The sequence below is a fragment of the Choloepus didactylus genome, chromosome 2 (genome assembly GCF_015220235.1).
Source record: "Choloepus didactylus isolate mChoDid1 chromosome 2, mChoDid1.pri, whole genome shotgun sequence".
In the NCBI taxonomy this organism is placed as follows: domain Eukaryota; kingdom Metazoa; phylum Chordata; class Mammalia; order Pilosa; family Megalonychidae; genus Choloepus; species Choloepus didactylus.
Window position 1 is genome coordinate 529,619 of NC_051308.1, and position 26,349 is coordinate 555,967.

Here is a 26,349-nt window from a genome sequence, read left to right on the forward strand (position 1 = left end):
TAAACAACTAATACTAAATCAATTCAAAAACTTTGAGAAGATATGGCAAAAGAGATGAACCATATAACAAAAACCCTGGGTATACATAAGAAAGAAATTGAAAGTTCAAAAAACCAACTGGCAGAATCAATGGAAATGAAAGGCAAAACACAAGAAATGAAAGACACCATGGAAACATAAGCAGATCTCAAGAGGCAGAAGAAAACACTGAGGAACTGGAGAACAAGAAACCTGAAAGCCTACATACAGAAGAACAGAAAGAGAAAAGAATGGAAAAATATGAACAAAATCTCTGGGAACTTAAGGACAAAATGAAAAGCAGGGAAATACATGTCATTTGTGTCTGTATTAGTTAGGGTTCTCTGGGGAAACAGAATCAATGAGAGATATCTATAAATATAAGATGTATAAAAGTGTGAATACATGACACTGAATATGCAACAGTCCAAATTCTGCAGGGCAGGCAGCCAACTGGCAACTCCCATGAAGATGTTTGATGAACTCCTCAGAAAATGAACTGGCAACTTCAACAAATGTGTTTGATGAACTCTTCAGGAAATGAACTGGCAAATTTGACAAACTCCTCAGGAAACACTTTGCTGGTCAGCCAAAGAAGTGAATGTCCTCTGTCTGGCTTGAAAGTCTTCAACTGAATGGATTAAATCCAGCTGACTGCATTCTCTCATTGTGGAAGACACACCCTTCATTAACACCATCAGTCACAGCTGCAGCAAATTGACATGATTTAATAAACCAGCCTGTTGGTTTATTAACCAGCCACCAATATCCTTGTGGCAATAGTTAAGCCAGTGCTTGCTTGACCAGACAGCTGGGTACCATCACCTGGTCAAGATTACACATGAACATAACCATCACAGTCCACCCCTAGTCAATTTGGCAGTTAAACATATGACCTAAAACCATAATTTATCACTAAGTAGAGAACAATAACAGACATATATTTCACCTAACAATACTCTGCTGTGCAGTATACAATGAGAAGTGCACTAAATCTCTACAGACTAGGGTGCAAATCCTTGAGTGACATTAACTCCTAAAATGGATTTCCTTTAGCTCAAATACAGCAAAATGAACTTTACAGCTTATGCTATATGACAAGGGGATAAAACAGAGAAGAAAGCAAAGATACTTGCTTTACAGACAAATACAAACATACTCACTGTGATGTTCTCATGCCATCACAGTCCTCATTTCTGTAGCTGATCATGTGGCTGTACTTCATATTTATCACTACCTTCCTCCACTACACATTCCATGTTCCCCTTATGCTCAGCAAGCACTTCATCTGGTCATGGTTCTTTGCCTGGTGGGGTGACCCAAACCTTCATTCCTGAAGTTTCTTGGCCATTGGTAGTCCTGTCTGGATTGGGTTGTTGCAGTTTTCCATTGAATTTAATCACAGGGCATGGTAGTACTAAGAGATGCCCTAGGGTATCTCCTGTATTCCAGGAAAACTCTTCTTTACTTCCACTGTGTAGTTGCAGTGCTATTACCCCTTGATAGTCAGGATCAATCACCACAGCCAGTACAGTAATTCCCTTCCAAGACTTGATTCAGAGGCATAAGAAGCCCAAAGTGGCCAAGTGGGAGTCTTAACTTCCAGTAAAAAGGGATTATTTTTGTGTTTCCTGATGGAAGCACTCCTCCTTTTGGAAGAAAGACTTGACCAGCAGGCCTTAAGCTTGCAGGGACAGGAAGCAAAAATTCACCTAGTGGATCACTAGGAATGATAGTGAGTGGTGCCACACCTGTTTCTACCACTTGATTCCTGGCTATGAGAGAAATAGGGCCATAGAGAGGATGCTGATTCAGAGCATACACAGCCTCCTGGAGAACACCACCCCAGCCCTGCAAGTTATTGCCACCTAGTTGGCAACATAATTGAGTCTTCAACAATTCCACAATTCTATCAACCCAGCTGTCTATGGTCATGATAGGACCAAAGAATTCCATAAGCATGTGCCCATTCCCTCACTTCATTTTCTGTGAAGTGTGTTCCTTGGTCAGAAGCAATGTTCTGTGGAATATCATGACAGTGGATAAGGCATTCTGTAAGTCCATGGATGGAAGTTTTGCCAGAAGCATGTTGTGCAGGGAAGACAAACCCATGTCTGGGTATATGTCTATTCCAGTAAGAACAAATCACTGCCCCTTCCATGATGGAAGTGGTCCAATGTAGTCAACCTGCCACCAGGTAACAGGTTGATATCCTCGGGGAATGCTGCCATGTCAGGGACTGAGTGTGGGTCTCTGCTGCTGGAAAATTGGGAGAGTGGAAGTCCACATTGCTGAGAATATGCATAACCTCCATCTCTACCATCATGACCACTTTGTTCATGAGCCCATTGGGCAATGACAGGAGTTGCTGGGGAAAGAGGCTGATGAGTATCCACCAAACAGGTCATTTTATCCACTTGGTTATTAAACTCTGCTGAAGTCATCACCTGGTGAGCATTCACATGGGACACAAATACTTTCATGTTTTTGCATACTCAAAAAGGTCTGTCCACTTACCTTTCCCCAGACTTCTTTGCCACCAATCTGCCAATCATGTTCCTTCCAAGTCCGTGAACATCCAGCCAAACCATTAGCAACAGCCCATGAATCAGTACACAAACACACCTCTGGCCAGCTCTCCTTCTAATCAAAGTGAACAACCAGGTGCACTGCTCAAAGTTATGCTCACTGGGAGGATTTCCCCTCACCACTCTCCTTCAGGGACATCCCAGAATGGGGCTTCAGTGCTGCAGCTATCCACTTTCAGGTGGTGCCTGCATATCATGCAGAACCATCTGTAAACCAGGCCCAAGTTTTCTCTTCCTCAGTCAACTGATTGTAAGGAATGTCCCAAGATTCCACTGATATGGGGTGGAAAAGAGAAGGTAAGGTGGAAGTAGTGGGACCATGGGCATTTGGGCCAATACCTCATGCAACTTACTAGTGTCTTCAGGACTCACTTGAGCTCTGTCTCATATATACCATTTCCATTTTTATGATGGAGTGCTGCTGTGCATGCCCAAACTTATGGCTTGGTCGGTGGGACAACACCCAGCTCATGATAGGTAGCTCAGTCTCGTGGTAAATTTGCGGCCCACGGTTAAGTGCCCTGTCTCTACTAAGGCCCAGTAGAAGGGCAAAAGCTGTTTCTCAAATGGAGAGTAGTTATCTGCAGAGGATAGGAAGGCTTTACTCCAAAATCTTAAGGGCCTATTTTTGTGATTCCCCTACAGGAGTCTGCCAAAGTCTCCAAAGAGCATCTATATTTGCCACTGTCACTTCCAGTACCATTGGGTCAGTGGGATCATATGGTCCAAGCACCAGAGCAGCTTGCACAGTAGCCTGGACTGACAGAGCCTCATCTTGTTCTGGTCTCCACTCAAAACTAGAAGCTTTTCTGGTCACTCAGTAAATGGGCTGGAATAGCACACCAAATGAGGAATATGTTGTCTCCAAAACCTGAAGAGGCCAAGTGTTGTTCCTCTTTTTGGTCATAGGAGGGGCCAGATGCAACAGCTTATTCTTCACCTTATGAGGGATATCTCAACAGGCACCACACCACTGGACACCTAGAAATTTTACTGAGGTGGAAGACCCTTGTATTTTTGTTGGATTTATCTCCCATCCTCTGCCATACAAACACCTTACCAACAAATCTAGAGTAGTTGCTACTTCTTGCTCACTAGGTCCAATCAACATGATATCATCAATATAATGGACCAGTGTGATGTCTTGTGGGAGAGAGAAATGATCAAGATCCCTTCAGACAATATTGTTATGATGTAGGGTTGGAAAGTTGGTGTAACCTTGAGATAGCACAGTGAATTAAACTGCTGGCCTTGCCAGCTGAATGCAAACTGTTTCTGGTGGTCCTAACAGCAATTCAGAATAAAGCATTTGCCAGATCAATAGCTGCATACCAGGTACTAGGGGATGTATTGATTTGCAGCAGCTGCAATTGGATTCACAACTTGGTTAAGCTTATGATAATCCACTGTCATCCTCCAAGACCCATCTGTTTTCTGCACAGGCCAAATAGGAGAGTTGAATGGGGATGTGGTGGGAATCACCACTCCTGCATCCTTCAAGTCCTTAAGAGTGGCATTAATCTCTGCAATCCCTCCAGGAATCTGGTATTGCTTGTGGTTTACTATTTTGCTAGGCAGGGGCAGTTTTAGTGGCTTCCATTTGGCTTTTCCCACCATAATAGCCCTTACTCCATGAGTCAGGGAACCAAAGTGATTATTGTTCCAGTTGCTGAGTATGTCTATTCCAATATGGGGAAAAATAACCACAGAATGAGTACAGGGACACACTGGACCCACTGTGTGATGGACCTGAGCTAAGACTCCATTGATCAGCTGACCCCCCATAAGCCCCAACTCTGACTTGGACTAGAGTGATGTTTTGGGTCTCCTGGAATTAATGTCACATCTGAACCAGTGTCAAATAACCGATGAAATATCTAATCATTTCCTTTTTCCCAATGCACAGTTACCCTGGTAAAAGGCCATAAGACTCCCTGGGGAAGGCTGGGAGGAAGATTAACAGTATAAATGTTTGGCAGTGTAACAGGGTCCAGGGTATGTGTTCTTCCCCTCATTCAAGGGGTCTGGATCTATAAACTGTCTCAAGTCTGGGAATTGATTAGGGGTTGTGACTCTCTGTTTTTGTTATTCAAGGGAGAATTTTGTTCACTTGACTGAGAATTCTTTTGCTTATATAGTTCAAACAAGAATTTAGTTGATTGCCCATCTATTTTATGACTTGGTACGCCATGATCTACTAGTCAAAGCCATAAGTTTCTGCAAGTCAGATTATTTTGATTGCTGCTTTGAGCCTCTTTTCCATTATGGTAGCCATGCCCACCTTGTCTGTGGTGATTAACTGCAGACACTTGGTTTCTGCCAACTTGGGATCTGATTATCCCCATTGTGTTTAAGGATTCCAGCTCAGTGACAGCAGTTCCTACAGTAATATCTGACCTACAGAGAAGGGTGACTACAGAGCTCTTCAGAGATGATAGAGCTAGTCTCACCTGGTAAAAGGTGTGTCCTCTGAACATTCAATGTGTGTGTGAGCAGGTCTTCCATGTTAAATCCACTATAACATTCCAATCTCTCTAAGCCTTTGAATCCCTTCCTCTACATTAAACCAGGGCAGTTCTGGCATTTCAACCTCAGTTAATGTGGGCCATATTTTGATTCATGTTTCAGCCAACCACCAAAAAAAAAAAAAAAAAAACTGTTAATGCCCTTTCTAACCACTTGAGCTACAAAACTGAATGCAGAATCTCTGCTTAGTGAATTTATCAGTAAATTCAGTAAATTCAGCCTGATCCAACCTTATATTCCTTCCACCATTATCCCACACCATTAATATCATTCCCACATATATTCCCCTGGTTTCTGTCTGTATACATTGGAAAACTCATAAAGTACTTTTGGGGTGTAGTGTAATTCCTTATGGGTCACACTTTGTACCTCACCCTTTGGGGCCTGTTGGGATTTTATTCTAGTTACAGGTCTTGAAGCAAAGACTGGTGGTGGGGATGGGGTCATGAAAAGAATTAGAAGTATCCCTCAAGCCATTTACCTCAGGACATTCTGTTGCATTTTCATCATGTAAAATGGGATTAATCTCTCCAGACAGAGAATTGAGGTCTGCTTCCTCAGGGGAGGTGATTACAGGATTAGCAGGCACTGAAGGGTTAATCTCTTTAGGTGGAGGTTGGATGGCAGGCTCCTTAGGGCACACTGGAAGTTGAGAAGCTGCTTCCTCAGGGCAGACTAGAGGAGGGGGTCTGTTATCTCAAGACAGCCCACTACAGGTAAATCTAATAGTGACTCAGCAGAATCCAGGGTTCCAGTGCCCTCACTGCCATTATTATCAATCCATATGTCCCCATCCCAAGTTTCAGGATCCCATTCTTTTCCAATTAATGTCTTAACTTTAATAGCAGATGCCCTTAGAGTTTGAGATTTTAGTTTATGTTTTAAATCTGCTACTTGCACAATGAGTCTCTGCATCTGGTTTTCAGAAATATCAAGTCTGTGGCCATAGGAAATAAGATTTCCTTGCAGGGCACACACAGAAACTTTTACATCTGTCATACAGTGCTTAAGTTTTGAATTTGAAGACTTTAGCTCATCCCTTTCTCTTATAACTTTATCCAACATATCTAAGAGCAGCCAGCCAACATCATTATAACTCTTAATTGTGCAAAACTCTGTGAAGGTGTCAAAACCACTGTCACCCAGAGCCTTGCCTTGTACAAGAGTATGATTAGGAGAATCAAACAGTGCTATTTTGCATATCTCCATTGCCAAATCACAACATGGGCTGTCAGTGCCATCTTGACTATTAGAGTCTTTAGTGCCTTTGAATCTAATCAGAGTTGAAAACTAATTGTAAAACCCATTTTTAGACTCTGTTTCTCAAGAAACACTCCAGGTACCAAGCTGTATTAGTTAGGGTTCCCAAAGGAAACAGAATCAATGAGAAATATCTATAAATATAAGATTTACAAAAGTGTCTCATGAAACTGTGGGTATGCATGAGTCCAAATTACATGAGGAAGGCAGCAAGCTGGCAACTCCAATGAAGATGTTCAATGAACTCCTCAGGAAACAAACTGGCAACTTTGATGAATGTGTTCAATAAACTCCTCAGGAAATGAACTGGTAACTTTGACAACCTCTTCAGGAAACACTTCACTGGTCAGCCAAAGAAGAAGTGAAGGTCCTCTATCTGTCTCACTTAAAAGTCTTCAACTGATAGGATTAAATCCAGCTGCCTGCATTCTCTCATTGTTAAAGACATACCCTTCACTGACATCATCAGTCACAGCTGCAGCCAATTGACTGATGATTTCATAAACCAGCCTGTTGGTTCATTTATCAGCCACAAACATCCACACAGCAACACTTGGGCCAGTGCTTGCTTGACCAGAGAGCTGGGTACCATCACCTGGCCAAGTTGACACATGGACATAACCATCACAGTCTCCCAGAAGGAGAAGAGAAGGGAAAAGGGGCAGAAGCAATAATAGAGGAAAGAATCAAATTTCCCATCTTTTATGAAAGACAGAAAGTTACAGATCCAAGAAGTGCAGTGTACACTAAACAGAATACATCTGAATAGGCCTATGCCAAGACACTTAATAATCAGATTATCAAACATCAAAGATAAAGAGAGAATCCTGAAAGCAGCAAGAGAAAAGCAATCCATCACACATAAAGGAAGTTTGGTAAAACTATATGTGGATTTCTCAATAGAAACCATGGAGGCAAGAAGAAAGTGGGATGATATATTTAAGATATTGAAAGAGAAAAACCACCAACCAAGAATCCTATATCTGGCAAAACTGTCCTTCATATATGAAGGAGAGTTTAAAATGTTCTCTGATAAATGGATGACAAGAGTTTTTGAACAAGTTACCAGCTCTACAGGAAACACTAAAGGAAGCATTGCCGGCAGAAAGGAAAAGATAGGAGTGAGAGGTTTGGAAAACAATTTTGGGAGATAGTAACACAGCAATGTAAGTACACTGAACAAAGATGACTGTGAGTATGGTTGAAAGAGGAAGGTTAGGATCATGTGGGACAGCAGAACAAAAGGTAAAACATAAAGACTGGGACTGTATAACTCAGGGAAACTGAGGGTACTCAATGATTGCAATAAAAGGTACAAATATGTTTTTACATATGATATGAAAAATGAATGTCAACATTGCAAGGGGTTAAAATGGGGGGGATTGGGGGGAAATACAATCAATGCAAACTAGAGACTATAATTAACAGAAACAATGTATTATGTTTCTTTTAATATAACAAAGGCAATACACAGAAGCTAAATGCATATGGGGGGCGGGGAATAGGGGAAGGGTATGGGACTCCTGGGATTGGTGATGTTGTCTGATTCTTTATTCTACTTTAGGTTAATGCTATCTTTCCTTTTGACACTTTCTAGCTGTTTTGTTTTGTTCTCTCTCTCTCTCTCTCTCTCTCTCTCTCTCTCTCTCTCTCTCTCTTTCCCTCTCTTCTTTTTCTTTTGTCTCCCTGCCTTCTTTGACTCTTCCTCTTTCTTTGTGGAAGAAATGGAGATATCCTTACATAGATAGTGGTGATGGTACTGAATACATAAATATGTGACTATACAGAGAACCAATGATTGTTTACTTAGGATGGAATGTATGGTGTGTGAATGAAAACATCTTAAAAGAAATGGGTTGATGAAGAAACCTTGAGGGCACTATATTGAGTGAAATAAGACAGACACATAAAGACAAATATTGCAAGGTCTCACTGACATGAACTAATTATAATATGTAAACACATAAACATGAAATATAGGTTACCAGGATATAGAATGAGGCTCAAGAATGCGGAGCAGTTGCTTATTATGAGCAGAATCTTCAATTAGGGTAACTTAAACATTTGGAAATGGACAGAGGTGATGGTAGCATGTTGTGAGAATAACTAACAGTGCTGAATGGTGTGTGAACATGGTGGAAAGGGTAAGCTAAGAGTCATGTATGTCACCAGAAGAAAAGTTGGAGGTTAAAAGATGGGAATGTATAAAACAGTGAATCTTGTGGTGGACAATGTCCCTGAGTAACTGTACAAATATTAGAAATCTCTCTCATGAACTAGAACAAATGTATGACACTATATCTAGAAGTTAATAATGGAGAGGCATATAGGAAAATAATATATACCTAATGCAAACTATATACTACAGTTCTTAGTATTTTAACATTGTTTCATCAATAGTAACAAATGCACAATACCAAAACTATGAATCAGTAATGGAGTGGGAGAGGTTAGAGGTATGGGAAGATTTGAGTTTCCTTTTATTTGTCTTATTTCTCTTCTGGAGTAATGAACATGTTCTAAAAATTGAAAAAAAATGTGGTGATGGATGCACAGCTGTATGATGGTACCATGGGCAATTGATTGTATATTTTAGGTCTTTGGATAGTTGTATGATATGTGAACAATCTCAATTAAAAAATACATGTTAAAAAAGCTACCATAAATGAAAAGCCCAGGACCAGATGTCTTCACATAAGAATTCTCCCAAGCATTCAAGAAATAATTAGCACCAATCCTGCTCAAACTTTTCAAAAAAAATTGAAGAGGAGGGAAAGCTACTTAACTCATTCTATGAAGCCAAAATCACCCTAATACCAAAGTCAAAGATAATAGAATAAATGAAAATTATAAACTAACCCTTTCAATGAATATAGATGCAAAAATCCTCAACAAAATTCTCAAATATCAAATACAATAGCATATTAAAAGAATTATACACCATGAGCAGGTGGGATTTATTCTAGGTATGCAAGGCTGGTTCAACAAAAGAATATCAATTAGTATAATACACCATATCAGTAAATCAATGCAGAAGAACCACATGATGATCTCGATCAATGCAGAAAAGGCATTTGACAAAATTTAACATCCTTTCTTGATGAAAACACTTCAAAGGATAGGAATAGAAGGGAACATTCTCAATATGATACAGGCAATATATTAAAATTACAATCTAATATACTCAATGGCAAAAAACTGTAAGCTTTCCATCTAAGATCAGGAACAAGACAGGGATGCCCACTGCCAACATTGTTATTCAACATTGGGCTGCAAGTTCTAACTCAAGCGAATAGGCAGGAGAAAGAAATAAAAAGTGTCCAAATTGGAGAGGAAGAAGTAAAACTTTCACTGTTTGCAGATGACATGATCCTATATGTAGAAAATCCAGAAAAATCTACCTCAAAGCTACTAGAGGTAATCAATGAATACATCAAAGTGGCAGTCTACAAGATCAACATGCAAAAATCTGTAGTGTTCCTATATGCAAATAATGTGCAACAGGAGGAGAAAATCAAGAAAAAATTCCATTTACAATAGCAACAAAAATCAAGTATTTAGGGATAAACTTAACCAATGCCACAAAAAGACCTATACAGAGAAAACTACAAGAAAAAGTTAAATAAATCAAACAGGACATTAAAAATGGAAAAACATACCATGTTCATGGATTGGAAGAGTAAATATGGTTGAGTTCTGGAAGATGGCAGGTAGGAGAGACAGGGCAAAAAAAATTTCTGTGAAAAATACTACATAAAAGACAGAAAGTGATCTAGAACACCAGTTCCAGTGATGAACCAGCTGGACAACATCTGCTAAATCCACAGGGACCATGCACCTGATGAAACTGGGAGTCTGCATTCTGAAACAAATGAGTGAGCTTGCTGAATAACCAGCAGCCACAATGCACTCTGGGGAAAACATGGGTTAGTGTTTGGTGTCATACTAGCTTAAAAAACCCAAAAGTGGAGTAGCGTCCCTGGGAGGCACTGATTGGTTTAACTCTGGCAGGCAGTGAGTCATCACTTTTGGCATCCAGAGGCAGCAGAAGATGGGTGGCCAAATTTGCAAATGTCACATGGAGATGGGTGTCAAGAAGTGACCTCTCAAACAGGATGCTCTGGAGCTCAGTGTAGAAACTCTCTGGCATCTTGTGCAGATGAAAAACCTCACATTGGAAACCACTGACTGTTGAAAACAATTGGCAAGGGGAATTTTGCAAAAGTACAGCTGCCAAGACATATCCTTACAGGCAGAGAGGTCTGTCCTGGAGAATGATCCATGTGCATTCAAGAATGTGTATTCTGAGGAAAGGATCTAAGATGGTGCCATGGAGAAGAGTGGAAGCTAGTTAGTACCACTGGAACAACTAACAAATAAAAATGAACAGCTAGTAAATAATCCAGAATAACTGTGTGGAGACAAACGTGACCATCCAATCATCATACACCAAGCTGAATTGGGAGGAATGCCCAAGATCACAGCATAAAATCTGACAGGTGCCACCTGTTGGGCAGAAAGTCACAGTGACCTGAGGAATCAAAGGGTGTACCAATTTTCTAGGACACACCCTCAGGGAAGCCAGATACTGAATATTTCTTCCTTCTGGGGCCTGAGCCCATGCTGGTCTGGGAAAACCTGATTGGGGTAACCAAGGAAACTATGCCTAGACGACAGAAAACTACAATATACACTAAGAAAACTGAAGTTATGGCCCAATCTAAAGAAGAAACTTACACTTCAACTGAGAAACAGGAATTGAAACAACTAATAAGTCAATTCAGAAAGTTTAGGGAAGATATGGGGAAAAAGCTGAACCATACAATGAAAACACTGGGCATACATAAGGTAGAAATTGAAAGTTTGAAAAACCAACTGGAAGAATCTATGGAAATTAAAGGCACGACACAAGCAATGAAACACACCATGGAAGCATACAAGAGCAGACCTCAAGAGGCAGAAGAAAACACTCAGGAACTGGAGAACAAGGCACCTGAAAGCCTACACACAGAAGAACAGATAGAGAAAAGAATGGGAAAATATGAGCAAAGTCTCTGGGAACTTAAGAACAAAATGAAAAGAAAGAATGTACATGTCACTTGTGTCCCAGAGGAGAAGAGGAGGGAAAAGGGGCAGAAGCAGTAATAGAGGAAATAATGAAAATTTCCCATCCTCATGGAAGACATAAAATTACAGATCCAAGAAGCACAGCATACCCCAAACAGAATAGATCTGAATAGGCCTATACCAAGACACTTAATAATCAGATTATCAAACATCAAAGATAAAGAGAGAATCCTGGAAGCAGCAAGAGAAAAGTGATCCAGCACATACAAAGGAAGCTTGATAAGACTATGTGTGGATTTCTCAATAGAAACCAAGGAGGCAAGAAGGAAGTAGGGTGATATATTTTAGATAGTGAAAGAGAAAAACCACCAACCAAGAATCCTATATCCAGCAAAACTATCCTTCAGATATGAAGGAGAGCTTAAAATATTCTCTGACAAACACAATGACAGTTTGTGAACAAGATACCTGCTCTATAGGAAACACTAAAGTAAGCACTGCAGACAGAAAGGAAAAGACAGGAGTGAGAGGTTTGGAAAACAATTTTGGGAGATAGTAGCACAGCAATGTAAGTACACTGAACAGATGATTGTGAATATGGTTGAAAGAGGAAGGCTGGGACCATGTGGGACACCAGAACAAAAGATGAATGATTAAGACTGGGACTGTGTTACTCAGGGAAACCTAGGGTTCTCAACAATTGTAATACAAGGTACAAATGTGTTTTTACATGAGGTAGAACAAATGAATGTCAACATTGCAAGGTGTTAAAAATAGAGTGGGATTGGGGGGAAAATACAATCAATGTAAACTGGAGACTATAATTAACAGAAACAATGTATTATGCTTCCTTTAATATAACAAAGGCAATATACCAAAACTAAATGCATATGGGGGTGGGGAATAGGGGAAGGGTATGGGACTCCTGGCATTGGTGATATTGTCTGACTCTTTATTCTACTTTAGGTTAATGCTATTTTCCTTTTGTCACTTTCTAGCTATCAAGTTTTGTTTTGTTTTGTTTCTCTTTTCTTTTTCTTTTACCTCTCTGCCTTCTTTGACTCTTCCTCTTTCTTTGTGGAAGAAATTGAGCTGTCCTTATATAGATAGTGGCAATGGTGCTGAATACATAAATACATGCCTATACAGGGAACCAATGATTGTTTACTTAGGATGGAATGTATGGTATGTGAACAAAACCACCTTAAAAGAAATGGGTTGATGAGGAAACCTTGAGGGAACTATACTGAGTGAAATGACAGACACATAAAGGCAAATATTGCATGGTCTCACTGATATGAATTAATTATAATATGTAAATTCATAGACAGAAATATAAGTTACCAGGATATAGAATGAGGCTAAAGAAAGAGGAGCAGTTGCTTATCATGAGCAGAATGTTCAACTAGGGAGAAGGTGTGAAGGTGGCAGAAAGGGTAAGCTCAGAGCCATGCATGTCACCAGAAGGAAAGTTGAGGTTAAAAGATGGGAATGTATAAAAAAGTGAATCTTGTGGTGGACAATGTCTGTGACTAACTGTACAAATATTAGAAATCTCTCTCATGAACTAGAACAAATGTATGACACTATAACTAGAAGTTAATAATAGAGAGATATATAGGGAAAAATATATACCTACTGCAAACTATATACTACAATCAGTAGTATTTTAACATTCTTTCATCAACAGTAACAAACTTACTTTACAAAAACTATGAACCAATAATGGAGGGGGGCACGGTTAGGGTATGGGAGGATCTGAGTTTCCTTTTCTTTATTTATTTCTTTTCTGGAGTAATGAAAATATTCTAAAAATTGAAAAAAATTAATTTTGTTGATAGATGCACAGCTGTATGAAGGCACCATGGGCAACTGGTTGTACCCTTTGGATCTTTGGATAGTTGTATGGTATGTGAACCATCTTAATAAATATATATATATATTAAAAAATACAAAAGCAGCTGCAGATATGGCGGTGAGAACCTCACAGTGAAATGCAGTGGGACTACATCCCCAAAACCTGGGGGCATTCCTCAATAGCTGGTGTAGATAATAGCCTTTCATGCACCTGCTAATTGTCTCAGGGCTGGGAAGGCAGAAGTTAGCCAAAAGGGGAAAATAACCATGCCCCATACAGCCATCTTCCTGGTGGGCTGGGAATGCTCCTGCCTGGGGTCAGGGCCACAGACCAGAGCTGCATCAAACAACCTAGTGTGAAGGGAAGTGTTTCCAGTAACACATGCATGTACCCCAATATCTGACATGGATGATAGCCTTTTGTGCACCTGCAGCTAATTGTCCTGGAGTTAGGAAGGTGGAGGGGTGTGAAAAGAGGGGGAATTTAACATGCCCCATTAAGCCATCCTTTCAGCAGGCTGGGAATATCCCTACACAGCCCTGTGGCCCAGAACTTCCCTTGGGGACAGTGCTCACCTGTGACGTACCAGTCTTCCCTCAGCAGAGGCCCTAGGAGGGCATGACTTGGAAGAGGAACCCACTTAAAAGTCCCAGGGACCGTATGTCAATACCAATGACTTGAGGGTCAGTGGCAGAGACAAACTGGTGAGACTGAACTGAAGGTATTGATTCTTGCAACAGCTTTACATGTCCAGGAAAACCTTGGAGGTTTGATTATTAAAGCCACCCTCCCTCCCTAACCCCTCAGACAAATGCTCCATATTCATGGTAGGCAGTACCAACTACACATGAAAACTTTGTGCACCAATTGGACCCCCACAAGATTCAGACCCACACTCACAACAAAGACAAAGTTGGGGAGAATTGGCTTGAGAGGATAGGTGGCTTGTGGATGCCACATGCTGGTTAGTTAGAGAAAGTGTATGCCACCAAGCTGTAGATGTGACAAATTAGTGATAAGTGTTTGAATAAATCTACATATCCTAAAAGAACCCTATCAAGTTAAGCAAATGCCAAGTGGCCAAAAACAACAGAAAATTTTAAAGCATATGAGGAAACCAGCCAATATGGATAACCCAAACCCAAACACCCACATCAACAAATCAGAGGAGACACAGTACTTGCACCAATTAATCAAAGAACTAAAGACAAAAAACAAGAGCATGGCACAGGATACAAAGGAAATGAAGAAGACCCTAGAGGAGCATAGACAAAGAATTGCAAGAGTAAATAAAAAATAGACAATTGTATGAAATAAAAGAAACTGCCAACCAAATTAAAAAGATTCTGGATACTCACAGTACAAGATGAGAGGAAACTGAACAGTGAATCAGCAGCCTCAAAGAAGACAGAATGGAAAATGAAAGAACAAAAGAAAGAGTGGGGAAATATTGAAAAAAAATTGAAACTAACCTCAGGGATATGATAGGTAATATTAAACATCCAAATATAAGACTAATTGGTGTTCCAGAAGAGGAAGAGAAGGGTAAAGGTCTAGGAAGACTATTCAAAGAAATTGTTGGGGAAAACTTCCCAAAGCTTCTAAACAACATAAATACAACAATCAAAAATACCCAGTGAACTCCAAATAGAATAAATCCAAATAAACCCACTCTTGAGACACATTCTGATCAGATTGTGAAATACTGGAGAGAAGGAGCAAGTTCTGAAAGCAGCAAGATAAAACAATTCCCCATTTACAAAGGAAACAGTGTAAGACTAAGTAGTGACTACTTAGCAGCCACCATGAAGGCAAAGAGGCAGTGGCATAACATATTTAAAATTTTGAGAGAGAAAAATTGCCAAACAAGGATTTGTTATTCAGCAAAGCCCTTCCTTCATATTTGAAGGAGAACTTAAGTTTTTCACAGACAAACAAATGCTGAGAGAATTTGCTAACAAGAGACCTTCCCTATTTGAGATACTAAAGGGAGCCCTACTGACAGAGAAACAAGGAAAGAGAGAGAGAGAGAGATGGAGAAAGATTCAGTACTAAAGGGATTCAGTGTGGGTACATTAAAGGACATTAAAAGAGAAAGAGAAAAAATATATCTGACAAACATAAACCAAAGGATAGGATGGCTGATTTGATACATGCCTTCACAGTAATAATGTTGAATGTAAATGAATTAAACTCAATTAAAAGATATAGATTGCCAGAATGGATCAAAAAATATGAACCATCAATATGTCACATACAAGAGACTCAGACTCAGGGAAACAAAGAAATTGACAGCGAAAGGATGGGAAAAAATATTTCATGCAAGCTACAGCCAAAAGAAAGCAGAAGTAGCAACATTAATCTCAGATAAAATAGACTATAAATGCAAGAATATTATGAGAGACAAAGAAGGCCACTACATACTAATAAAAGGGAAAATTCAACAAGAGGAAATAACAATCATAAATGTTTATGCACCCAATCCAGGTGCTACCAAACACATGAGACAAACACAGGCAAAACTAAATGAAGCAACTGATGTTTCCACAATAATTGTGGGGGACTTCAACACATCACTCTCTCCTATAGACAGATCAACTAGTCAGAGGACCAATAAGGAAATTGGAAACCTAAACAATCTGATAAATGAATTTGATTCAATAGATATATATAGAACATTACATCCCAAATCACCAGGATACATATTCTTCACTATTGGTCATGGAACTTTCTCCAGAATAGATCATATGATGGGACATAAAACAATTCTCAATAAATTTTTAAAAAATGAAATTATTCAAAGCACATTCTCTGACCACAATGGAATACAAATAGAAGTCAATAACAATCAGAGACTTTGAAAATTCACAAATACCTGGAGGTTAAAGAACACACTCCTAAACAGTGAGTTAAAGAAGAAATAGCAAGAGAAATTGCCAAATATAGAGAGAAAAATGAAAATGAGAACACAACACACCAAAACCTATGGGATGAAGCAAAAGCAGTACTGAGGGGGAAATTTATAGCACTAAATGTATACATCAAAAGGAAGAAAGAGCTAAAATCAAAGAACTAATGGACCAACTGAAGAAACTAGAAAATGAATAACAGATTAATCCTAAACCAAGTAGAAGAAAAAAATAACAATGATTCATGCAGAAATAAATGACATATACAAAAAAAAAACTATAGAGAGAATAAATAACACCAAAAGTTGGTTCTTTGTGAAGATCAACAAGATTGGCCAGCCCCTAGCTAGACTGACAAAATTAAAAAGAGAGAAGACCAATATCAACAAAATAATGAATGAGAAAGGTGACATTACTGCAAATCCCCCCCTAATTAAAAAAAACTTATAAGAGGGTGCTATGAACAGCTGTATGCCAACAAACTGGATAATGTAGAGTAAATAGACAATTTCCTGGAAACATATGAACAACCTAGACTGACCAGAGAAGAAATAGAAGACCTCAACCAACCAATCACAAGCAAAAAGATCCAATCAGTCATCAATAAACTTCATGGGACCTGACTTCCAGGGGTGTAAATCTCCCTGGCAATGCAGGATATGACTCCTGGGGATGAATATGGACCTGGCATTGTGGGACTGAGAACATCTTCTTGACCAAAAGGGGGATGCAAAATGAACTGAAATAAAGCTTCAGTGGCTGAGAGATTTCAAATGGAGTTGAGAGGTCACTCTGATGAATATTCTTATGCACTATATAGATAACACTTTTTAGGTTTTAATATATTTGAATAGCTAGAAGTAAATACCTGAAACTACCAAATTCAAACCCAGTAGCCTTGACCCTTGAAGACGACTGTATAACAATGTAGATTACAAGGGGTGACAGTGTGATTGTGGAAGCACTGTGGATCATACTCCCTTTATCCAGCGTATGGATGGATGAGTAGAAAAATGGGGAAAAAACCTAAATAAAAAATAGGGTGGGATTGGGTGTTTTCTTTATTTTTATTTTTTATTCTTTTTCTGATTCTTTCTGGTATAAGGAAAATGTTCAAAAATAGATTGGAGTGATGAATGTACATGTATAAGATGGTACTGTGAACAGTTGATTGTACACCATGGATAATTGTATGGTACGTGAATATATCTCAATAAAACTGAATCTTAAAAAAAAGCTGATGTGCTCATAAACCTATGGAATTGCTATGGAACTTAATGTATTACTGGCAATGTGGGAGTAGTCTGGTATTTTTTATATTTTATATTTTGCCCTTTCTTGAATTATAAATGTAACCTTTCTCTGATTCACAAATTGAAAATAATGTCAAGAATCAGATTTATTTATATTTCAAATTTGCTGAGGTCACCTATTCTTAACAATTTTCAAAAGCCCTTTCAAATGAGTATAATCAATGGAAAAGCATTGGAAGTGAGAAGATCTGTATTATTCTTGTATTACCTTGGACAAAAAAAGACATTGAGGAATTTTAAATGCATATTTCTAAGTGAAAAATGTCTACATTTTTAATGAATCAAATAATATGACATTTGGACAAGACAGAACTATAGAGATGGTAAGATGGGGAGTGGTGATGGGATAAGTGGAGAACAGCATGTGTTTAAAGGCAATGAAGCTGTTCCGTATGATACTTTAGTGGTGGACATATAACTTTATGTATTTGTCAAAACCTATAAACTGTACAACACAAAGAAAGAAACTTAATTAAACAATAAAATTTGGTAAAAAAAAAATGGGCAAAAGACATGACACTTTTCTGAAGAGGAAATACAAATGGCTCAAAAATATATGAAAAAATGCTCAACTTCCCTGGCTATTATGGAAATGCAAATTAAAAACCACAATGAGTTATCATCTCACACCTACAAGAATGGCCATTATCCAAAAAACAGAAAATTACAAGTGCTGGAGAGGATGTGGATAAAGAGTCACAGTTATTCACTCTTTTTAGGAATGTAGATTGGTGCAAGTACTCTGAAAGTCAGTGTGGTGGTTCCTCCATAAGCTAAGCAAAGATTTGCCATGTGATCCAACAATTCCATTACTAGGCATACCATGTGATGGTAGAACAATATTGTAAGTACACTGAGCAAAGATGTCTGTGAGTAAAGCTGAAAGAGAAGGGCTAGGGGCATGTATGACACCAGAGCTAAAGACAGACAATAGAGAGTGGGACTGTGTAACTTAGTGAAAACTAGAGTGGTCAATGATCATGACTAAATGAAAAAATATAAGATTGTTTTTATATGTGGGAGAACAAATGAATGTCAACCTTGCAAAGTGTTGAAGGAGGGATGCTATTGGTGAAAAAGTACAATCAAAGCAAACAGGAGTCTGTGGTTAACAGTAACATTATAACATGCTTCCATTGAGTCTAACAAAGGCATATACCATAGCAAGCTGTGTATAAGAGGGGATGTACCCGAGGGTTATGGGATTCTTGGTAGTGGTGTTGCTGTCTGACCTCATTATACTGTATTCTATGGTATTTTATTTTTTATCTTTATCATTCTTAAAAAAATTTTTCATGGTAATGAATATGTTCTAGTTGCCGACTGTGATGATAAATGCACAACAATATGATGATACTCCGAACAACTGATCCTACACTGTGGATGATTGTATGGTATGTGGATATATCTCTATAAAATTGTTGGGAAATATAAATAGGGATAAAGGTGCTGGAGAAAACATGGAGAAAATGATGTACCTCTTTACTGTTGTTGAAGTAGAATGGTGTAGCCTATCTGTAGGACAATCTGGTGGTTCCACAAGAAGCTAAGTATGTGGGTGCCATAAGGCCCTGCAACCTCATTACAGGGGATATACTTGTAAGATATAAGAGCAGGGACATGAATGAACATTTGCACACTGATGTTTATGGAGGCAGTATACATGACTTGCAATGGGTGGAGTTGGCCTACGGGTACATTGACTGATGAACAGAATGGTGGACTGCGGTGTATGCATACAATGGAATATTGAGCAACTGCAAGAAGGAGTGAAGCTGTGAGACATTTAATGAGGTGAATGGATCCTGTAGTCATTTTGAGTGAAGTACACCAGAAACAAAAAGACAAGACACATGATAATCAGGGTGTCAACTGCCAAAGATAAAGACAGAATTCTGAAAGCAGCAAGGGAAAAACAATCTGTCACACATAAGGGACACTCAATAAGACTAAATGCCAGTTTCTCATCAGAAACCATGGAGGCAAGAAGGCAATGATATGATATATTTAATATACTGATGGAGAAAAGCTGCCAGCGAAGAATTCTTTATTTGGCCAAAGTATCCCTCAAAAATGAGAGACAGCTTAAAATATTCACAGATAACATTGTTTATTAACAAGAGACCTGTCCTGCAAGTAATATAAAGGGAATTCTGCTGGCTGAAAAGAAAAGATAGGAGAAAGAGGTTTGGAGGAGAATATAGAAATGAAGATTATCAGTAAGGGTAATTAAGAAGGTAAAAAGGAGACAAAACTAAGATATTACATATGTTTCAGTTTGCTAACCCTGCTGGAATGCAATATACCAGAAATGGGCTGGCTTTTTCAATGGGGATTTATTTATTAGGCTGCAAATTTATAGTTCTAAGGCCATGGAAATGTCCAAATTAAGGCATCAACAGGTAGGTACCTTCTCTGAGGAAATTTTGATGGCATCTGGGGTTCCTCTGTCACATGGGAAAGTACATGGCAATATATGCTAATCTTTCTTCTCCTGGGTTCTGGCTTCAAAATGGCTTTCTCCTGGGGCATTTTCCTTCTTATCTTCTCCAGTGTTCTCCAAAATGTCTCTGCCTTTTATCCTCTCATGGAATACTCCAGCAAGGGAATTAGGACCCACCTTTAATGGGTGGGGTCACATCTCCATGGAAACAACCTAATCAAAAGGTCTTGCCCACAATACATCTGCCCCCGTAAGTGTGGACTAAAAGAACACAAGCTTGTCTGGGGTACACAAGAGATTCAAACCAGCACACCATATGTTCTAGTTTGCTAATCTGCCAGAATGCAAAACACCAGAAATGGATTGGCTTTTATAAAAGGGGATTTATTTGGTTACACAGTTACAGTCTTAAGGCCATAAAGTGTCCAAGGTAATGCATCAACAATCAGGTACCTTCACTGGAAGATGGCCAATGGTGTCCAGAAAACCTGTGTTAGCTGGGAAGGCATGTGGCTGGTGTCTGCTCCAAAGTTCTTGTTTCAAAATGGCTTTCTCCCAGGATGTTCCTCTCTAGGCTGCAGTACCTCAGAAATGTCACTCTCAGTTGCTTTGGGGGCATTTGTCCTGTCTTAGCTTCTCTGGAGCAAGAGTCTGCTTTCAACAGCTGTCTTCAAACTGTCTCCCATCTGCAGCTACTCTCTCAGCTTCTGTATATTCTTCAAAGTGTCCCTTGTGGCTGTAGTTCCTCTTCAAAATGTCACTCTCATCTGCACTGAGTTCCTTCTGTTTGTCAGCTCATTTATATGGCTCCAGTGTTTTAATTTAGACCCACCCTGAATGGGTGGGGTAACACCTCCATTGAAATTATCCAATCAGAGTCATCACCCACAGTTGGGTGGGACAAATCTCCACAGAAACATTCAAAGAATTACAATCTAATCAACACTGATACATCTGCCCACACAAGATTACATCAAAAATAATGGTGTTTGGGGAGACATAATACATTCAAACTAGCACATCCTATAAAAGCAAAAGGATAAAATGCTTGAAGTAAGTACAGCCTTTACAGTAATAACATTGAATTAAGCTCCACAATCAAAAGACAAGATTGGTAGAAGGAATAAAAAATATATGATCACCAGAGACTCATGTCAGACTGAAGGATACAAATAGTTTGAAAGGAAAGGTTGGAAAAAGTCCATGCAAACAGTAACTAAAAAAGAGGTGGGGTCACTATTACACACACACACACACACACACACACACACACACGACAAAGGACAGCATATATTAATAAAGGGTGAAATACACAAAGAATAAATAACAATCATAAATATTTATGTGACAAAGCAGGGTGCCCCAAAATACATGAGGCAAAAAATGACAAAACTGAAGGGAGTAATAAATGTCTCTAAAATAATGTTTGGAGAATTCAATACACTATCTCATGAATAGAAAGAGCATCTAGACAGAGGATCAAGAAGGAAACAGAGGACTTGAATAATATGTTAAATGAACTATATCTAACAAACATATACAGATCATGGCACCCCCAAACAGTAGGATATTCATTCTCCTCAAGTGCTCATGGATCATTCTCCAGGAGAGACCACATGCTGGGTCACAAAACTGGTCTCAATAAATTGAAAAAGACTGAAAATAGACAAAGTACTTTCTCTGATCATAATGGAATGAAGCTGGAAATCAACAAGAGGCAGAGGACTGGAAAATTCACAAATACATGGAGGTTAAACACACACTCTTAAACAGTGAGTCAATGAAGAAATTGCAAGAGAAATCAGTAAATATCTTGAGATGAATAAAAACAAGAACACAACATCTCAAAACTTATGGGATGCAGTAAAGGCAGTGTTGAGAATAGAGTTTATAGCCCTAAATGCCTACATTAAAAAGGAAGAAAGAGCTAAAATCAAAGACCTAATCACACCTGAAGGAACTAGAAAAAGAACAGCAAACTAATCTGAAAGCAAGCAAAAGAAAATAAGTAACAATGATTAGAGCAGAAGTAAATGAAATTGAGAATAAAAACAACTGAGAAAATCAACAAAACCAAAAGTTGGTTCTCAGAAAATATCAGCAAAATTGATAAACCCTTAGCTAGACTGACAGAAAAAAAGAAGAAAGATGCAAACCAATGAAAATCAGAAATGAGAAGGGGACAATACTACTGACCCCACAGAAATAAAAAAAAAACATAAAAGGATACTATGGAAAACTGTATGCCAACAAATTAGACAACTTACATGAAATGGACAATTTTCTCAAAACAAATGAACAACTACAGTGACTCTAGAAGAAATAGAAAACCCCAACAAACCAATCACAAGTAAAGAGATTCAGTCATCAAAAACCTCCCAACAGAACCCGTTCTTGTCTGGGAAAATCTGATTGGGGTAATCAAGGAAACAAGATGCCTAGACAACAGAAAATTACAAATCACAGTAGGAAAAACAAAGATATGGCCCAGTCAAAGGAACAAACTTACACTTCAACTGGGATACAGGGAATCAAACAATTAATTAAGGATCTTCAAATAAATATGCTAAATCAATTCAAAAACCAATTCAATGAGCTGAGGGAAGATATGGCAAAAGATATGAAGGATAAAAAGAAAATATTGGGCAAACATAAGGAAGAATTCAAAAGTTGGAAAAAAAAACAGGCAGAACCTATGGAAATGAAAAGTACAATACAAGTGATGAAAAACACAATAGAGAAATACAACAGAAGATCTCAAGAGGCAGAAGAAAATATTCAGGAACTGGAGAACAAGACACCTGAAATTCTAACACAGAAGAACAGATAGGGGAAAGAAGGGGAAAATATGAGTCATGTCTCAGGGTATTGAAGGACAACATGAAGCACATGAATGCACATGTCATGGGTGTCCCAGAAGGAGAAAAGAAGCAAAAAGGGGCAGGAGCAATATGGAGGAAATAATCACTGAAAATTTCTCATCTCTTATGAAAGACATAAAATTAAAGATCCAAGAAGTGCAGCATACCCCAAAACAGAATAGATCTGAATAGGCTTATACCAAAACATTTAATAATCAGATTATCAAATGTCAAATTCAAAGAGAGAATCCTGAAAGGAACAAGAGAAAAGTGATCCATCACATACAAAAGAAGTTCAATAAGACTATGTGAGGATTTCTCAGTAGAAACCATGGAGGCACAAAGGAAGTGGTGTGAAATATTTAAGAAGCTGAAAGAGAAAAACTGCCAACCAAGAATTTTATATCTGGCAAAACTGTCCTTCAAATATGAGGGAGAGTTTAAAATATTCTCTAACAAACAGACAATGAGAGAGTTTGTGAACAAGATACCTGGTCTACAGGAAATACTAAAGAGAGCACTATAGGCAGATAGGAAAAGACAGGAATGAGAGGTTTGGAGCACAATTTTGGGTGATGGTAGCACAGTAGTATAAGTACACTGAACAAAGATGAATGTGAGTATGGTTGGAAGAGGAAGGTTAGGAGCATGTAGGACACCAAAGGAAAGAGAGAAGATAAAGACTGGTACTGTATAACTTAGTGAAACGTAGAGTGCTCAACAATCATGATAAAATGTACAAATATGTTTTACATGAGGGAGAACAAATGAATATCAACCTTGCAACGTGTTAAAAATGGAGTGGTATTGGGGAAAATACAATCATATAGTTAACAGAAACATTGTATTATGCTTCCTTTAATATAACAAAGGCAATATACCAAAGCTAAATATCTATAAGGGGGTAATATAAGGGAAGGGCATAGGATTCATGGCATTGGTGATGTTGTCTGATTTTGTTATTGTACTTTATTTTAATTTTATCTTTTCTTTTGTTGCTTTTTAGCTGTCATTTTTTCTTTCTTTTTCTTTTTTTGTTTGTCTTTCTACTTTTTTTGACTCTTCCCCTTTCTTTGTGGAAGAAATGGAAATATACTTATATAGACAGTGGTGGTGGTTGTGAATGCATCACTACATGATTATACAGGGAACCATTGATTGTTACTTAGGATGGAATGCATGGTGCATGAATAAAACCATGTCAAAAAAACATGTTGATAGATGAACCTTGAGGACATTATGTTGAGTGAAATAAGTCAGACACATAAGCACAATAATTGTATGGTCTCACTAATAAGAACTATCTATAATACATAAACTCATAGACATGAAATATAGGGTACCAGGATACAGAATGAGGCTAAAGAATGGGGAGCTGTTGCTTAATATGTGCAGAATATTTAACTAGGTTGAACAGAAGCATTTGGGAATGGACAGAGGTGATGGTAGTATGTTATTATGAGAATAATTAACAGTGCTAAATGGTGTGTGAATGTGGTGGAAAGGGGAAGTTTAGAGTCATGTATGTCACCAGAAGGAAAGTTGGAGGTTAAAAGATGGGAATGTATAACAAAGTGAATCCTGTGTTGGACAATGTCCATGATTAACTGTACAAATATTAGAAGTTTCTCTCATGAACTAGAACAAATGTATGACACTATTACTACAAGTTAATAATAGAGGGGGGAAATGTACCTATTGCAAACTATGTACTGCAGTTAGTAATATTTTAATGCAGTTAGTAATATTTTAATATTCTTCATCAACAGTAACAAATGTACCAATACTATGAGTCAATAATGGAGGGGTGTTTGGGGTATGGGAGGATTTGAGTTTCCTTTGTTTGTCTTTATTTCTTTTCTGGAGTAATGAAAATGTTCTAAAATAGAAAAAAAATAATTGTGGTGATGAATGTACAAGTGGTCCCATGAACAATTGATTGTACGCTTTGGATGATTGTATGGTATATGAATAATCTCAATAAAATTGAATATAAAAAAAGAAAAAAAAAGCCTCCCAACAAAGAAAAGTCCAGGACCGGAAGCCTTCACAGGTGAATTCTACCAATCATTCAAAGAAGAATTAATACAAGTCCTGCTCAAACTCTTCCAAAACATTGAAGAGGAGGGAACACTACCTATTTCATTTTGTGAGGCTGTATTAGTTAGGGTTCTCTAGGGAAACAGAACCAACAGGAGATATGTGTAAATAAAAGATTTTATATAAAAGTGTCTCACAAAACTGTGGGGATGCATGAGTCCAAATTTAGTAGGGCAGGATGCATGAGTCCAAATTCCATAGGGCAGGATGCACAAGTCCAAATACCACAGGGCAGGTGGCAAACTGGCTACTCCAATGAAGATGTTTGATGAACTCCAGGAGACACTAGCTAGCCAAAGAAGAAGAAAGTTCTCTCTCTTCTCCCTTAAAAGTCTTCAACTTATTGGATTAAATCCAGCTGATTGAATTCTCTCATTGAGGAAGACACACCCTTCATTTATGTAATCAGTCACAGATGCAATCAAGTGACTGATAATTTAATAAACCAGCCTTCTGGTTTATTAACCAGCCACAAATGTCCTTGCAGTAATGGGTAGGCCAGTGCTTGCCTGACCAGACACCTGGGTATTATCACCTGGCCAAGTTGACACATGAACCTAACCATCACAGAGGCCAACATCACCCTAATACCAAGTCCACATAAAGATACTACAAGAAAAGGAAATTACAAACCAACCTCTCTAATGAGTATAGATGCAAAATCCTCAAAAAAAAATCCTTGAAAATTGAACTCAACTGCACATTAAATGAATTGTATACCAAGATAAGTAGGTTTAATTCCAGGTATGTGAGGGTGGTTCAATGGAGGAAAATAATTAATGTAATACATCGCATTACAGAATGAAGGGGAAAAAAACACATGATCATATCGATTGATGCAGCAAAGGCATTTGACAAAATCCAGAATCCCTTCTTGATAAAAACACTTAGAAAAAATAGGAATAAAAGGAAACTTCCTCAACATGATAAAGGTCATATATGAAAAACCCACAGCTAACATTCTACTTAATGGTAAAAGATGAGAGCTTTCCCTCTAAGATCAGGAACAAGACAAGGATGCCCAATGCCACCACTGTTATTCAACGTTGTGCTAGACATTCTATCTAGAGGAATTGGGCAAGGAAAAGAGATAAACAGCATCCAAATCAGAAAAGAAAAAGTAAAACTTTCACTATTTTCAGACAACATGATCCTATATTTAGAAAGTCCAAAAAAATCTACAACAAAGCTACTAGAATTAATACATGAGTTCAGCAAAGTGGTGGGACACAACATCGACATGCAAAACTCAGTAGCATTTCTATACACTAGCAATGAGCAATCTGAGTAGAAAATTAAGAAAAATATTCCATTTATGATAGCAACTAAAAGAATCAAATTTCTAGGAATAAATTTAACCAAGGATATAAAAGGATCTTTATTCAGAAGAAACCAAAAGAAGCCCT